This window comes from Rhinichthys klamathensis, unplaced genomic scaffold, assembly GCF_029890125.1.
Source record: "Rhinichthys klamathensis goyatoka isolate OS25496 unplaced genomic scaffold, OSU_Roscu_1.1 h1tg000211l_1, whole genome shotgun sequence".
Classification (NCBI taxonomy): domain Eukaryota; kingdom Metazoa; phylum Chordata; class Actinopteri; order Cypriniformes; family Leuciscidae; genus Rhinichthys; species Rhinichthys klamathensis.
This window is the reverse complement of record NW_026606736.1, coordinates 54,237-73,099: the sequence shown is the minus strand read 5'-3', so window position 1 is coordinate 73,099 and position 18,863 is coordinate 54,237. Positions and strand designations below refer to the sequence as shown.

Below are 18,863 nucleotides of genomic sequence, written 5' to 3'. Positions count from 1 at the left end.
ATTACTCTTCTGCTTCACTGATGTTTGTGTGCGCGTGTGCGTTTTCAGCGACGTGTGGTGCTCTTCTGAAACCAAGAGGCAAAATCTGCACTGATTTTGGTTGTAAATTAAAAAAAAAACTGATTTGTAAACTGATTTGGAAAACCATTTACCTAACACTTGTGAAAAAGTAACCAATACCATAATTAGCTTCTTTTTTTTTTTACAGTATGTTCACATATTTATTATAACCAAGTCACATAGAAATGTATGCATTTTATAATAACTACAATAACACGTGGATTTGAATTGAATTGGCCACACTCCAAAGGAAGCTGAATTGCAATGACAACAAGAGGAATTAATGGACAGCAAATCAATGAAATTTAACAGGTAATGACATTCTGGGAAATTAATCGTTCTTCTGTTCGGCTCCATGTCTCTGTCTCTCTGTAAAGACTGTAATACAATATTTATTAATAGTTTTTAGTAAAACATTTTCTAAAAAGTTTTTTTTGGTGAAAATACATTTGGGTTATGAGTTTATGGAATTATATGAATTTATTTTTATTTCCAATTCAATTCCTGAATGTAACAGATTTCAAATTAACTGAAATTTAAACACATTATTATAACATTTTTAGTAGACAAAAGTTTTCAAAAATATTGATGGTTTCTAGTCCAGAACGACAGATAGAATGACAGTAAATAGATAGAACGTTAAAGAACGATAGAACAATAGATAAAATGGCAGACAGGCACATAGAATGAACAAACGAAAGAAGAAACGATAGAACGAACTATAGAATGAATGATATATCGAAAGAATGAACGAACGAACAAAATATCGATAAAACAATACACAGAATGATAGATAGAATGACAGATCGATAGATTGACAGATAGATAGAGATGATCTAACAAATTCATTTTTGTGGACCAGAGTGGAAGAACAGTTAATTAACTAGAATGCATTACACTTTTTTAATTCCTCGGCCTGTTATACCATTTCAACATTTTGTGGGGTGTGGAGAATTCAATTCAAATGAATACTCGTAAATTGAAAGGGAGCCAATTCTTCAAATATTTTGCACAAACACGCTGTGTTAGACAGGGAGAGAGAGAAAAAACAGGGCACAATCTACTTGAGTGCAGAATCCCTCTGTATAGAGTCAACCAAATTGAATCAATACATAAAGGCAGCGAGGCAGCGTCTGGTCACGACTGGGGTTTTAGTAGTGGCACCAGAAGTCATATACACACACGCGTACAGACAGACACACACAGGCCATCTAAACACCAGCAATTTTAAGACATCTCGATTTATAATGGCTTAGACTGCCACCGTATCGCTGTAACATGAAACTTACCGCAGACACACAGAAACTCAGCACGTACATTAGTCTGACACAGATACAAGCCCGTATCCCACAACCACCAACATCATTTACGGCCCTCAGATACGGCTCTCCCCAGAGGGTGCTCGGATCTATTGGCTCTCACGCTTGCTTTGAAATCGCAGCGATTGCGACACAAGCCTGTAATTGGAATATTACTAAACACAAAGAAGAAAGGGGGGCGCGGGGACACCAAAGAATATGAGCAACAAATCGATGAGAAGGGGAAAAAATAGAGTGAATAAGAAACAGAGAATGGACTAGCGGGGTCTTGTGGTTAGAAATGGAGGCTATTTAGGGCTCGGCTGATATTTCTCAATCCTCCGCTATTGAGTCAAGAGCAGACTGTTATGAGACACCGAGACGTTTCCCAGACTCTCAGGTGTGATGGATGGATATTTCAGCCAGTAAATATTGCACATGCTGGAGGTTATATATTTTCCAGCGAGGACAATTCAAGCAGGTCTCGCTGAGTCCCATGGATGTCGTCCTCAGTGTCCAGAGCTAATTATATAGTAAGGATAAGGGGATCGGAGCACAGTCAGACCTTGAGAAACACTCAGATCTCCAGAGTGTCAGTCCTATCAACAGATCAAAAGCCTGAGTCTACCACAACACACCCTCGGGCGACGAGGGACCAGTGGATGAAAACCAAACAGGCCAGTTGAGACCGCTATGAGTGTGTGTTGTGTATGTAGTGTATGCTATGTATTCTTCTGTGGCACACTGTAAAGCCAATTATATTTTCTCATTAAAATGTCAGATGTGCTACAGTGTTACTTCAGGGTTTTCTCAACGCTATGAGTGCAGGGACCACAAAGAAGTATTTTCGAGACTTTCAAACTTTCTCCATTGTTATTGTTCCTTGCCGTTTTCTCTCAGTGATAATTATGGCCAAAACAAGTAGTTGTGTGATTATCGACAATGAAAATTTGTTGGCATTTAATTGTCAAATAGTATTCATGTGACCAAAGGTAAAATATTTTAAAACTAAAAAAAAAGGAGTGCTGTAACCCAAGAGCATGATGTAGCTGGATATAGTCCAGGAATTCTAGATAATGTAAATAAATTAAAGTGTGGGGAAAAATTACAGGCTAAAATGGTGTCATATGCACTGCATGTAATATAGAGAACAACTTGCATGATGTTACAGCATCTTAAAAAAGGAAACACCACACCCCCTTTTTATCAATAATGCAGCTGGGTAATATTATATATTTAGAGATTTGAAATTTACTAGATATATAATATGTAGTAGATATTTTATATTTAAGGAAGGGAAAATGCTGCCTACTTAAGAGTGAGAGTATACTTTGGTGAAATAAAGAAATGAAATAAAAATGTGGAATATTACACAGACTTAAACTTTCATCAAAAAAACTTTTTAACTTTTTAGAGTTTTCGAGTATAAAGTTACAATGCTTTAAGAATAATTTCATAGTAGGATTTTCAAAATGTAGTTTAAGTCCTGGGAGATAAAAAAAGCCATAACATTATGAGATTAGAGTAAAATAAAAATTAATAATAAATTAATAAACAATTTATAATCTCATAATGTTACAACTTTAAAACTGATGACTTCCTTTTTGTAGGCCTATACTATGAGATTACCCTCTATACACTACAACTTTATTCTTTCGATTCTAGATTATAAAATTTAAATAACTACAAAACTAAATATCTTCATATAATTCAGTGAAGGCCTATTAAATGGTATTTCCAGAAAATGGTTTTATCTTCTTGACATGCCAAATAAAAACTTTCCTCACAAGACTAAAAAGAAACTTAAGGCAAAATCTGAAAAATCAATTAAAACTCTTAAATTAGCTGCCAAATATTTGATTAATCATTAGGTTTTCATTAGATCATAAGATTTTCATTAGATGCTTAGTTGAATCTCTTAGTACACCAAATTCCAAAGTTCAATAAAACGCTGTGCATGAGGCATCCAGGGGTCTGGTTATGCCCTAAATAAAATAAAGTCATCTCTTGCCAATTATTTTGGACCCAGGGCCAAGTCCAAAAGTAGAGCGCTATGTTTTATTCTGCTTATCTGTGGAAACAGTTCAGGTCAATAAGATATCCAACCCACAACGGAGGACTGATTGACATTCTTTAAGAAAAAAAAACCCTCTTCTTTTGGTGTGAAATGTGAATAATGCAAATGCACCGGGCCACATTTTATCAGCGGTCCAGGTCGAGGGAGTCGAGCGTTATTAAAGCAGCACTGTGACTGAAGTAGAATGTCAATGGAAGCATCACACGTTACCTGCTGCAAGACTTAACATTACATTAAACAGTGAGCGTCCACGCTCCAACTCACTCACGCTCACACACCGGCTCCATGAATATTATAATGTGACCCGTGGGGCATAAATGCGGTGAGAGTAGCAGAGGAGTGAAGGGCCTGGCTGCCAGTTTCGATGTCCGGTCCAGCCGCATGCTTTTATTTGGATTTCGGAATCGTGCTGACAGGGAAAGCACTGACTAAAGCATGTCAGCGAGGGCCAGGGGCCTGACAGCGAGTGTGCAGATGAATGCGATTGCGATTGCTCTCACGTGTTGTGCGATTGAAAAAAGGCCGACAGATGAGAGATAAGGGGAGGGCGAGAGGTAAGAGTGATTCACTGCGTCTCTATCGTACAATTATCAGATGAGAGGGTGTGAATGTCTCGCACTCAGACCAGAACCCTTTGCGAATAAAAAGCACTTCTCCACGTCTAATACGCACATTAATCACAAGCTTCTGTTGCTCTTCTGAGCCCCTTTGTTAACACTTTACACCATGTTAACAAAGGGGCTTCGAAATCATTCTGTTTTAAGCAGACTAACACGATGGTGGATGTGAAAAACACTTAAGCGATAAATGATTGATTAGTTGCATGACGTTAGATGAATAATGCATCCCTCTGTAGTGGTTTATAAACCTTATGTAATACATCTCACTAGCTGAACACGAAGCATTTCAGCTTTCTTACGTGCACTCCTACCCCTGCTCGCCACAGCTCAATTTGCAGTATCACGGCTGCCATCTAACCCTCTGCAGGCATCTGAAATGGCATCTCGCTTCGCTTCCACAGCATTCGGCCAAGACCGGGAGGAGTTGAGAATCATCGCATCCCTGGGAGGAGAGGAGGAGGGGAGGGACATCCAGCTAAATGCATTTATCTGCTGTTGGCAGCTTTTCAAGCCCACAGCTGAGGCGAGATCAGACAAGAGCGAGTGTTAGCGATCCCTTTGTGGGCCGATATGCGGGTCATTCCTGTTATGCAGCACACTGTCATGATCCCATCAGATACAGTACCATTCAAAAGTTTAGGGACAATACGATTTTTTTTATGTTTTTAGAAGAAATGCTCATCAAAGCTGCATTTATTGAACGAATAAGCATTTATTGGATCAAATGTTAGTAGTATTGTGAAACATTATTGCAATTAAAAACGGTGTTCTATTCAAATATATTTAAAATGTTTCATTTATTCCTGTGATGGCAAAGCTGAATTTTCAGCATCATTACTCCAGTTTTCAGTGTCACATGGTTCTTCAGAAATCATAATATGCTGATTTTGTCCTTATTATTTCTTATAATTTTTTTGTGGGAACCATTCAGCATTGCCATCACAGGAAAATATGAAATTTTAAAATATATTAAAATACAAAATAATTATTTTAAATTTCATTATTTCACAATATTAGTTTTTTTTTTTTTTATAGAAAAAAAATGCAGCCTTTGTGAGGAGAAAGAGAAAGAGAAAAAAAATCGTATCGACCCGAACTTTTGACCGGTTGTGTTTGTTGTGTGTACATGAGAGACAGGATGCATGTTATGAAGCTTTTATGCCATGGAGACGAAGTCGAGGAGGAAGCCAGACAAATAAAGTAGTGAAGTGTTGAAAAATAAGAGGGAACTTGACAGATCAAAGAAGGGAGATCAACCAATCAGAAAAGTTCTCCAGATCTTCAGACATCCTTCCACCTAAAGAGAGTGAGACAGGTTCTGTCTGGGTTGGAGAGTAAGACAGTCCTATCGAATGCACTTCAGGCAGTATAATTCTAGGATGTGGTGCTCTTCTCCCAGAGAGGAATTCTTTGTCCTTCATGGTGAGATTTAGAACCAGAGGAGACACTAATGACTCACTGAGGTCTGTGGATGTTTGAAATAAAGCAGAAGAGTTTGAGTAAAGACAGAATCCTGCATTCAGGATCTCTTGACAAACATCTGAGCAGAGTTAACGTACATTTGGTTTTCGGCGAAGATTCACACATCGACACACAACACGGCTTGTCTCTGTCTCTATGGTGGTTGCGAATGCCCCAAAAGAGGCATGTGAGAGACATCCAGGACTGACAGACCTGATCCTGGATCAGCAGTGGGTGAATCTCGACGGATGAGTCGCATCAGAAGATCAATATACCACTTAATGCTGCACTGTTGCTGAATAACAATGGGCCGTGAGAAAGCTTTTTACTCACCACCTCCCAGCTGATACCAGCTACAGCACATAATTACTTTAGCGGACTGTTATGGGTGCTAGATGTCTGGAATGATGTTACGGTAAGGTTGCAAAGCGCTTTCGAAGATATCTCAGTCAGGTATTAAGAAGGTTTTTGCAAGCATGCTGCAATGTCTGTTGAAAAATAAAATCGTTTAAAATTGAAACAAGCTCAATATTAGTTAGCTAGGAACGTCTATATTCATCAACAGGATTCAGGTGAGTCAGGAGGTTGCTCTAGAGGGCTACTCCAAAACCATCACGGGGGTATAGATCAGGGGCTTGTAACCTCAGGCACAGCATTTACACATTGAAGGGGAAACTGACATAAATAAAGTGAGAAGAATATTATGTGATTGTAATTTCATTTAGTTTTCTATGTTGAAGTCATGAGCCCAAACGAACATCAACTGACGAATGAGAGTAAAACTGGCTTTGGATTTACAGGTACTTTGGGAACAGAGAATTTAAGAATGAGTTTCATACTTAGTTACGTTACATGCCCAATTCTAATCAAAGACATATAAACCATCTGCTAAAGAAAATATGTCATGACTCGCACATCTAACAGCCTTTACCAGGCAAAGTCAGTTTATCTGATGCTTCTGTTCTATACGCATCTCCACTAGAACTCCATATGGCAACACATATGTAGATTATTGCTCACGTAAATAATATAAGGTAATTAAAAATTCTTATGTGATTTATCCAAATTAAACATGTCAAAAAGTTTGTTGATCACAGATATACTAGAGAATTGACCATTTAATTTGTCATGAATGAAAATCAGCATGTGTTGGGAAGCAATCACTGCAAGTTCAATATACGGTTGTTGTCATATTGCATAATGGATGTTGATCATTCACCCAATGAGACATTGAAAACTCTTTTTGTTCAATCGGCTGAACGATCAACAATATGGCATATTGAACATACTATACTTCAGTCCCTAGCAGCCTCCGTTTCAAAGACACCAAATTAAATACGGCATTTACTTTGACTAAAGTCTATAGCTGAATCAAATTCGCCATCTCTAGAGATCTTTTAGCTCAGTTAATAACTTCGCTCTCAGTCAGTGTGGATTTGCACAATATGGTCTATATTGAGTCTATATATTATAAAATGTGTCAAAGTGACTGGTTATAATCCAGTGGTTGCCCATCACTAGTTGTCGTGACAAGACGGGAGGAGGAGCAGCAATGCGGATTACAGAGGTACAGTGTGTATGTGTGTGAGAGTTGTTTGGGTATCTATTAGGATTACAGAAGCAAGACGTGTGTGACTCTAGAGGATATAATTTTGTCAGAGTCAGAGTTCTGCTATGGGGTCACCCCTCCTTGGAGCCATCTGCTTCCTCCTGCCTGTTAGTCTCAGGGCAGTGAAGCTCAGAACTCAAACAGGCCCCGGGGGACAAACACACACACATAAATACACTGAAAATAACTAGACGCTGGTGGTTAGGAACCAGGAAGTGATTCCTGAGTGCCAATCTGCTGGCGAAAATGGGAATTTAACCCCAAGCTTTTACTGTGCAGCCAAGTGCATCCCTGTTGGAACCAATCTGATGATTAGGTTTGTGTAGCCGACCTGGAGTTTGCATGAATCCTACTTCATGTAAGGCATTTTAAATGCACGCTTAAAGGGATAGTTCACCTAAAAAATAAAATTCTGTCATCATTTACTCATCCTCATGTAGTTTAAAGCTTGTATGACTTGCTTTCTTCTGTGGAACACAAAAGAAAATATTCTGAAGAAATTCAATATTGTTTTGGACCCCATAGACTTTCATCGTGTGGACAAAAAAAGTCTTCCAAATATCTTCTTGTGTTCTGTAGAAGAAAGCAAGACATACATGTTTTAAACTACATGAGGGGTGATTAAATAAATGACAGAACATTCATTTTTGGGTGAACTATCTCTTTCAGTAAACGTTAAATCTCTAACTATTTCAGTTATGCATTATCATTCCGAGCCAAATCCTTATAACAGGATTTTTCAGTCATATAGGACAAGAGAGCAGCACACATACAGTCCAATCATTGTATTCAAGCCTAAAGTGCCGTTCCAGATGACTGCTCTGAAATTTCCTATTCACTGGGTGAGATTTTGCTATTCATTGTAGCCCCGCTGTGGTGGGCAACAATGAGGCAGAATGAGTCAGAGTATTAGATGGTCGCAGAGTCAAAGTCACAAGGCAAACGAGTCAGAGAATCGGCTATCCGCTGAATACAGCAATAAAAGACTGAGAAGCCACACTTCTCACATTGCAGCAAATCCCACTTACTGTATGTTTGAATATGTGGTGCCAGAGATGAACAGAAGAGAAAAGGGATTTTAAAAAAAACCTGCACAAGCATTTGACTAAACTAAACTACCCAGAACCCGTTTCATTTGGCGTTCACCCCATCAGAGTGCTAAAAAGCTTTCTCACCTGACCTTTCACAAAGTTGGTATGAGCCTTTCCTGTGGCACGTTTCCAGACCTGCAGGGCTCAGCTCTATACCAGATCTTCCACAATACAGAGAGAACCTCCGAGATAAACAGTATGATGCAATTTGACTGAATACCACTCCAAGTGATTCTCTGTGGCCATCAATGACCTTTGGATGAAAATGCAGAGTCCAGGACAAAAGGGAAGGATCTAGAATGGGAGTGCTTACACTGTTGTTTCTGCTCAGAGGGCAGCAGCAGGGAAGAGAAAGAGGGAAAGAGTGAATGAATAATGGTGCTGCTCAAATAATGTGAGGGCATGTCAGTTTTAGTCTGAGCTGTCTGAGTGTTTGACCAGAAAAACAAAAGTTTGCTTCATTTTATGCCAAAAATCCAACATAGATTCCTCTTAAGGTTGGATGGTATGACCGAAATCTGATATTAAACAAGTTTTACATCACGGCAATAGTCTCATGTTTTAGCTTTTTGTGCTAGAAATTCAACCCGGAAAATTAATTCATAAAATAACCATGTACAATATAGCCCATTGTGAGATACAAAGTTGCAATTACTATAAATATTTTGCAGTTGTGAGATTATTATTATTATGTGAAATAAAAAATAAAATACATTTGTCAAATTGTGAGATATAGTAAATTAACAATTACAATAAGTCACAATTATGAAATAAAATCATATTATAGACATATTTTAGTGATACAGTAACAAATAAGGAGAAATAGAGCCAATGTTGTAAGACACAGTCATTGCGATAAAGTCAGAATTGTAAAATAAAGTCATAATGTTGAATATAAAGTCAAAGTTATGAAAAATAAAGTAAAATTGTGAGATAGACATATTATAAAATGAATAAATGCTATTTTGAGATATAAAGTCAGAATTATGAGATGTTACAAAACCTTTTTGTACTTTTTTTACTCAGAGGTGGAAACAGGCATCCAAATCATCCAGTAATGTCTATTTGAGAATCTAGTAACATCAATATTTTAAAAACGAAAAGGACTTCATTTGAGGATGTTGCAAGCATCACCTTTTATAACAGAGTATAAAAATGTTCCCATTTATACTGTGGTAAACGGCATAGCAGAATCTCTACCAGCTGCTACCGATATACTGTATATAAAACAATGGGCTAATGTAGTAAACTGGATCCATGCAGATCTGAATCTCAGATGCCCGTCAATCACGTTCCCTTAACAGCGGACGCAATCCAGCTAGCGAGGGTTACATCAGATCTGACAGGTCGATTCACATTTGTTAGTTCTGCTGATCTCGAACTGATGCTGCGTCTCTGTAAACTGCTGTGTCTACAATTGATTTTGTCTGCCATAACGAAGAGAGGAAATATGAACTGGCGTGTCCATGATGACAGGCAGGAAACCTGAATCACTGTAAAAAGAGAGAGACGAATTCAAAACTCACTGTTATCCTTTCAGGAGAAGAGCAGTGGTGGAAACGCTTTAGCTCTCACTGGTGTCCACGAGGGTAGAAGGCGACACCCACAAAGAAGAAAGATATTTTCTGTTTAGATCCTGTGAGAGAGACAGAGGGGAAAAAAAGTAGCAGACATAAATATATTTGGATCTGGCTGTGTTGGAGATTTGTAGACTAATAACCGCTGGTTTGTAGGTGACTCATGTTGGCAGGAAATGTGAACCGGCCAGTGACCCGTGACAGAGGAAGATTCAGAACTCACCACTGCTCAAGAAAAAAATCCCTCTCATGCTCGTGCTTTAAAAACACTCTCTCATAAACACACACACGGCATAACTCTAAACAGGACCAGATGTTTCTGCTTGGGAGCTGAACTCCCATCTGCACGTGAAAAAGAGAAAAGCAACAGCAACTTTCCATTCATTAACCCGCTTCTGTCAAAAAAAATGGCAGGAAAATCATGGTGGCAATTTGTGTTTAATACACATAACGTACTGCAACTCTGCATTTATATATGCATCTATCTATCCATCCATTAACCACATGCGGTTCCTTCAATAGGGGAACATTCAACTTTAATAGAGGGTTCATATACAGCGGAGCAGCACTCAAATAGAAAATAGTGCAATTCGTGAGATTGCAAATCACAGATTCAATTAACCGGCTAAGGAATTCCATATTCCTGGATCTTTTAAAACCCCCGGTGAGTTGGGGGGCGACTGGCTGGATTTCCCGGAACACATTCGTGCAAGGCTATCACATTCTGACCGCAGTTAGCCCTGTGAACCGCTAGTGAGTTATCGCATGTGGCTCAGGCATTTAGCCCTCTCACCCTTCTCTTTCCATCACTTATGTCCCACCCGGGGGGTTGAGGGGTGAGGGAGGGGGGAGCAGTCATTGCTCACAAGCCTGAAACTTGTGTCTGAACACAACCATTTATAATACGCTACAGAGGACAGGGTGAACAAAACAAACCATGGCAAAATACACACAGATCTCTTGTCCAGAAAATATAAACATCAATATCAAGCTTTCTGTGCATATGTGGCACTGGAAATCTGTTTTTGGATGGACTTTTCTGATCCAGGGTTAGTTCACCCAAAACTGAAAATTCTGTCATTAATTATTAACCCTCATGTCATTCCAAACCCTTAAAGGGGTCGTTCACCCAAAAATGAAAATTGACAACAGAACCGGAAGACAATACAATGCTGAATAAAGTCGTAGTTTTTGTTATTTTTGGACCAAAATGTATTTTAGATGCTTCAAAACATTCTAACTAACCCACTGATGTCACATGGACTACTTTGATGATGTCTTTATATCCTTTCTGGACAAGGACAGTATACCGTACATACATTTTCAATGGAGGGACAGAAAACTCTCGGACTAAATCTAAAATATCTTAAACTGTGTTCCGAAGATGAACGGAGGTCTTACGGGCTTGGAACGACATGAGGGTGAGTCATTAATGACATCATTTTTGGGTGAACTAAACCTTTAAGACCTTCATCTTCGGAACACAAATGAAGATATTTTTGATGAAATCCGAGAGGTTTCTGAACCAGCCATTGGCACCAACGTTATTGCAATTTTCAAGGCCCAGAAAGGTAGTAAAGACATCGTTTTAAATAGTCTATGTGACTACAGTGGTTCAACCTTAATGTTATGAAGCGGCGAGAATACTTTTTGTGTGCAAAACCCGGCAAAAATAACGACTTTATTCAACAATCTCTTCTCTGTAAACAGTGCAGCGCTTCCTGGTTCTACGTCAAAAATAACGTCTAGGGTTAGGTTCTCGTGGTCTTCGCTGAGCATCTGTGCCGATGGTGGTCTAGAACAAATATTGTCTGACATGTAATCATACCCAGTGCTAAGGCTAAAAGTGAACCTCTATGGGTGCAGTGATACACACTGCATACATAGTAGCTACATAAATACATACGAACAGGCGTTTAGCATCATAGCTAGTATTGTATGTTTGAACATGGCTAGAACATTGTATTGACCAATCAGTGGTGTGAATTATAAGTGATGGGGAAGTTACAAGTCATTCATAATTACTACGGATATTTTTCAGCTTCTGTCAAAGCTAAAACTGGATTTACACACACACACACACACACACACTTACTGTATCCTGTGTTTACGCCTCACACTGTGGAGGGTACAACCGTAGTTTATTCTTGTTTGGCCCGGTGGATGTCATTGGCTCTGGGAATAAGCCAATCCATCAAACACAGTTCATTTGAAATGAAGCTAATGTAACTCTCCAAGCATGAAGTTACACTGCAATAAAATCAATACGGACTGTGGTTGGAGTGTTTTGAAATATGAACTCAAGGATAAAAAAAGACAACAATTTAGAATCTCTATAATGCCAGTACATCCCCTTTTGGCTAAATTACGCTTTTTATCTCAGTATTTGTGTGTGCGTTGTGATTTACTGGTTCGAGCATTCCCTCTCATGGACTAACTCTGGGTCAGTGATCTAATGGTCATGACAGTATCCGAGCTGTACTGCATCTTGAAAGAATCCAAGTCTATCAGATCCATCCAAAGTCTATTACTGTACGTATTTCTCAAGAGCTCTCTCTTTATTGTGACATTTACACCTGTTACAGCTAATGCAAAGGGGAGTCCTAAAGGGACAGTTCACTCAAAAATAATAATTCTACCATAATTTACTCCCCCTCATGTCTTTCTAAATATATATGACATTCTGCGTAAATAATAAGATTTCTAAATTTTTCGGTAAACTGGTACCTTTAAATTGCCTCTGGATCAGACTACTAATCCAGTAAATTGTGTGTTTGTAATAAAAATAAATCTCAGCTGAGTGTCAGCTGTTTACGTTCTACAGTGTGATTCGTGTCCTGAAAGTGGGCTGGTCTACACACACAGAGTTGCTGTTGTTGTTGTTGCAAATGCACAGAGACACTGCTGAATTAGGTTTAGGATTAGATGAAGGTTTGGGATCATATTCTAGGCAACATGAGATTTAGATGCACAGTTTAGGGTTGAGATTAGGTTATGATATTACTTACTACTGGAGATCTGTTTTCATTAGGTTTATGATTATTGGTTAAATTTAGGGTTGATGACATTGAGGATAGACTGTATGTACATAGGTGAAACTCTAAAAATTTAAATATCGTGCAAAAGTTCATTTATTTCAGTAATTCAACTTAAAAGGTGAAACTAATATATTATATAGACTCATTACATGCAAAGTGAGATATTTCAAGCCTTTATTTGTTATCATTTTGATGATTATGGCTTACAGCTATGAAAACCTTTTGGGGTTTTCATAAGCTGTTAAAATATATAAATAATATAGAAAACATTGCGTCTCCACTATAAACTCATCCCCATCATCACTTAGAGGGCTATAGGTTAAGTTTTAAAATGTACTGAACATTTGGGATTAGAGCCTTGAGCCGAAAACCATTGATTTGAATAAATCAAGCCTGGCTAAACATATGTAACCTCTAACTTGTGTGACATTTGGAAACACTTATTAAAATTATTTTCTCTTAAAGGAACAACATTATTGATATCAATGGTGCCAAATTACATAAATAATTACAATTTTTAGATTAACTGTTTTTTTAAAGAGAAATTTTGTGGTAAGGCTTTAGATGACTGAAAATATAGGGCAAATATAGTGCACAGGTTATGTGGACCACTTTTAATTTCCCTTTGACTTTCATTATATGGAAAATAGCCACCGTTACATTCTTCAACATGCCCCAAGGTAAATGAGAGAATCTTCATTTTTTGGGTGAACTGTTCCTTTAAACATAAAACACACACACACACACACACACACACACACACACACACACACACACACACACACACACACACACACACACACACACACACACACACACACACTGCTTTCTCTTTACTCCAACACAAAACCATTTTTACCACAGTGCATGTGTCCCACTTACATATATTTTTTCACTCTTTACTTAACCCAGCCCATCTCTTTTTTTCATTTCACCCCTCTGTTTGGTGATGAATTGTCCCTGGTCTCCAGGAATGGATCTGTTAATAATTCAGACCAGGCTCTGGCATTGACCATTAGAGCCGGGAGGCAGAACTTTCAGCTGATAGATCACTAATCAGATTAATCGCTGTCTTTCACTGGGGAAATGAAACGGAGTGAGGGTCCACGCCACGCATCGTAATATACTGGACCTTCTAGAACACTTCACCAGCAAATGCTTTCAATTACGGCAAGCAACCACCTACAGCTTTAGAGAACATTGCCCTTGATTGAGTATTCACGCAGCGATTCTAACATTAGCCGAACAGTGAAAATATTATCCTACTAGATGTGCGTTGCACAAAATAAGCTTGAGTAATTAGTACAACGATGGATTTGACTAATGCCTGTTCCAGACAAAAACATCGCTGCAGTTCAGATAAATTAGTCGGAACTCCATACAATACTAAACATGATCATTCGTTCATTCAACTCATGTCCAACAGCTGTAATTTGACTAACCGAAGTGTTTTTAGGCTCAAGTAAGTATGTATTTTTTCCAGCTGAGCTCAGGAACATGGGTCATTTATATCATAGTTTCTCATTTTACCTGAGCTTAACACTGATTTGCCTGCAGAATTATGTTTTTGTTTCCAGGGATCACGTACAGATGTTGCCAGCAGTAGCAGCTAATGACAAAGTCATGTGTTTGGTGGGGTGATATGTGTGTCCGACTGAGCTGATGCCAGGTGAATTACACAAATTAGAGTTCACCATGGAGTGGAAATACTGATTAGTCACAGTCTGCTGTGAGTCTCCAACACATGCACTGATAATAGATTATACAAAGATCTAGCAAGGCCTAAAGGCATAGTTCAACCAAAAAGTGCAAATTCTGTCATTATTTACTCACCCTCTTCCAAAGAAGACAACAACAAAAATTAGTCCATATGTCTCATATCTATTCCAAGTCTTCTGAAAGCATAAAAGTATATTTTCATTAATATTTACTTTAATATACAGTAATACTGTTCAGGCACAATGAAGTTCATCCAACTCTACAACTTTGCTCCCATTCTGTCCTCTCTTTCTCTCTCTGTCTATCTTATTGTCTGTCTCTCTCAGAGCGTCGTGTTCTCTCTCTTGACTTACTGTGATGTTTTTGTTCTTTTTTCTGCAAAGAAAAGTCTGATCTGGTCTGGCTGACGGCAACATTCACTGACTATTATTCATATATAATTTATCACAGAGAAACAGAAATGGGGTGAGAGAGTGAAAGTTTGTCCCCTACCTCTAAGAGATTTAAATGTTGTATTTTCACACACACGCACACCCGAAAAAAAGTGAGCTGCATCAGGCCGTTGATCCTAAAAGACACTGAACTCAACACCACAAGATTGAGTAAAGAACAAAAACAAAATGTACAACACAAATATATCCAGGACCCAATCCAAATATCACAGCAGGGGTAAAAACCTTGTAGTTCAAGCTTAAAAACACATAAAGTGTCACAAATCACAAGACGTCACTTCAAATTGTTTGTTCAGCTAATAAAACCCGACATTTGGAATTTTCCTTTTGTGGCCACATTAGCCCCGCCGTACCTGTTGTATTGTTAACCAAGCGTTAACTGTTACCCCATGCTCTGTCAACCCCAGCGTTATTAAACATGAACTCTCGCCCCAGTCTCAGTCAGAGGATTTCTGTCTCTCATTATCCACTCAGTCCTTATCAGAATATAAATAAAGAAACTGAGCTCTAAAAATGGAGTTTAAAGATACTGAGAAGCCTCTGTTCTTGAAATCAAAGGATAGCTTTCTAACAAATCGTGACAGGAAAACAAATGAAAGCTAAAAGAAAGAAACATCAGATATGATGGAGTGATGAAATAGTATCTGATTTTACCTATTATATAGTAACAGATTTTTAATGTTTTTGTAAAAACAGTGATATTGTGAAATATTATAAAATAACTCTTTTCTATTTTAATATATTTTGAAATTTATTCCTGTGATGGTAAAGCAGATTTTCAGCATCATTACTCCAGTCTTCAGTGTCACATGATTCTTCAGAAATCATTCTAATATGCTGATTTGGTGCTCAAGAAACATTTGTTGTTGTTGTTGTTGAATAGAAAGTTTAAAAGAATGGCATTTATTAAAAAAAAAAATCTTTTGTAACATTATAAATGATGTCTTTACAGTAATTTTTTTGATCATTTCAATGTGACCTTGCTAAAAATAAGAATTGATTAAAGAACAAAAATCTTGATACTAAACTTTTGAAAGGTAGTATAGTCGTGCATAGTTAGAATAAAACAGAAAAAAAAAATAAGTAGCATAATCAACTTTTTAAGAGGAAGTAGAAAGGAGATGCTTCCCCTTTTTTGCATTGCTGGTGTGAAAAGGCTGTGTGTTGAATCAAGCTCTAAGGTATATTGGGTATAGTTGTTGATAGACTGTTTCTTCGATATGCCAGTTGATAGAAGCTATAGTCAAAGGCAGGTGCCAACATGGATAGACTGTCGTAAGATCTATTATTTTGATTCGGTGTTGGTTTTCCGCTTGATATCTAATATTTGCATCTAGAAGGAAAACCATTGAGAACCGCTGATCTAAACAATATAAAGTAAAATAACTGATGTTGCTGATGTGAACAGATCCCTTGTGCATGTGTGGGTGAGAAAGAGAGAGAGAGAGCGAACGAGAGAGGGATGAAGGGGTATAGAGCTCATACAGGGTCAGTTCTTCCTTCTCCTGATACCGTGGGAACGGATAGACGGGTTAAAGACACAAACGGATCACTGTATCTCTCCCTTTGCTCTGTTCCAATTTACCTAGCTGCTTAAAGAGAGAGCATTTTAAAGCATCATAGACATGCTCCTGAAGCAGTTCTGAAAGCTATAGGCATCTTAAATATGCCTCCTAAGAGCCCTTATTTTAGCTAAATAATGAAGTAGCATCTCAAGTATCAGAACAGGTAATCCAGAATGCATTATGATGCGCCTAATCCAAAAATTAATTTGAAATGGTGAATGAGGCCCTCTCTCTCTCTCTCTCTCTCTCTCTCTCTCTCTCTCTCTCTCTCTCTCTCTCTCTCTCTCTCTCTCTCTCTCTCTCTCTCTCTCTCTCTCTCTCTCTCTCTCTCTCTCTCTCTCTCTCTCTCTCTCTCTCTCTCTCTCTCTCTCTCTCTCTCTCTCTCTCTCTCTCTCTCTCATCTTTGCCTTGTCCCTCTTGCTCACAGTGACCCTGACATGTCCTTTTCTCAGAGTCCACAGGAGTCCTGCGGTTTCACTCCTGTCAGGTGACAAGTGGCCTTTTAGCTGTGACTCGGACCACCTATTTTACCCTATGTTTCCTCAGCTACTGGATGTCTAATAGTGTATACTTACTTTAAAGTTAAAATATCATGGAAAATATCACTTTTAAAACAACTATAAAGATATATTATAGCATTCATAATATAAGCCCCACCAACCACAGTAGTGATGTCAAAACCATGAGAACATTTAAATAGGACCCATATACAAACCAATGCTGACTTAGTATTCAGGAATGGTGATAGTAATTACTAAGCATGCACCAATACTAAAAATCTAGCAGATACTTATAAACAGATAACTGATATGTTTTACACTATTTTGTATAATTCGAATAAAAATAAAACACTAAAACCAACTGTTTTAAATGCTAAAAATTAATTTAGGCATCACACATTACAATGTACAGTAAGGAAATGTCTATGTTTTAGCCTATAGGCCTGCCAACATGACAACTAAATCGAACTATGACATGTCATAACCGGAGAGGCTATGCGCCCATTTAAAGTTTCCCTGACATTTAAAGAAATATAATCATAGAAATTTGCTAAAGATTGCACTTAACAGTGTTATTAATTATTAAATGTTTGTAAAGAGTGAGTTTAAGATGCAAAGTTGATCTAAATGTAAAAAACAAACAAACAAAACATCTATGATATCATTCAACAACTGATATGATCAATTCTATTATCGCTAGTCATTTCACATGCAAAGAGATTAGCCAATCATAACACTGATAATTTTCATATCACTAAATTCCAAAAACAGCATCAAAAACAGCTTATTTACCTAAAAGAATCAAAGTCAAAGATAAAGTGGAAAATCATCATGTAAAACTAATTACGACTGTTTTTGTGCAAGAAATCTTGAAATAAAATATTAGTTTTCAGGGAATGAAAATAAATACTAGACTGAACATCATGCCCTTTAAACTCTCATTTTGTGTTTTTAAGAAAAAGCAATGAACACTATAACATTGACCCAACAAAATCACTGGTTCCCCACATTTGTTACTAGAAGCTGAGTGTGCACCATGTTCAATAAAGCACCAACAAGCATTATATAGCAATCCGCTAAGAAAAGTAGTTGGTAGTTCAAAGGCAGTGGCCACAAAATGTAACAATTTCTGTCTGAAATAAAAGGCACCGTCAGAGCAGCCCTGGGCCAGTGGCCAGCGCTACAGCCAGGCGTGAGAGCTATAAAATGGCATCTCAGGACATTAATCACCCTGAAAGCCACAAACAGCATAAAAATTGACAATCTGGCAACCCGCTGCATGTCTTTATTAAATACCACATCACTCAGGGCCTGCTAACACCCCTGTCCTGGCAATGAGGGCTAAGGTGAACAGAAACCAAGAAACAGAAAGGGAACAATACAGGAGGCAAGGTGAAAAAGAAAGAAGGGGTGAATGATGGAAAAAGAGATGGAGAGATGATGAATGTTAATGTTTTATGGACAGAGCAGGGGGGTGATGAATGCGCCTGTCAGCATGACAACTAAATCGAACTATGACATGTCATCACCACTATTCAAGAGAGGCTGGGAAAAATGTGCCTATTTAAAGTTTGCTTGACATTTAAAGTAGTGACGTCACCTCAAGTACGGTACAATATTTTAAAGGAAATGCTAGTGATGTCACACGGTCGGGAAGGAAGAGAGTGTTTCTACTGCGAAGAGCAGCAGGGAATGAAAAACACAACAACACACCACAGAGGCAGAAGGCTTTTGCTCATTCAGGTGAAGCTTTTCTGTCAGCAAGAAAAACTGCCTGCCCAAGTCATTAATTCAAG

General features: G+C 38.1%; 1 protein-coding gene across 7 annotated transcripts in view; it reads right to left on the bottom strand.

Moving 5' to 3' along the window:
• sema6e (sema domain, transmembrane domain (TM), and cytoplasmic domain, (semaphorin) 6E) overlaps positions 1–18,863 on the bottom strand; it is a 133,504-nt gene that overhangs the window by 68,742 nt on the left and 45,899 nt on the right. For 5 of the 7 annotated variants that reach the window (XM_056263944.1, XM_056263950.1, XM_056263951.1 and 2 more), the window contains exon 2: positions 9,743–9,852. The gene's annotated coding sequence lies outside the window, so the exon portion shown is untranslated. The other 2 variants (XM_056263947.1, XM_056263945.1) reach the window with 2 other exon arrangements.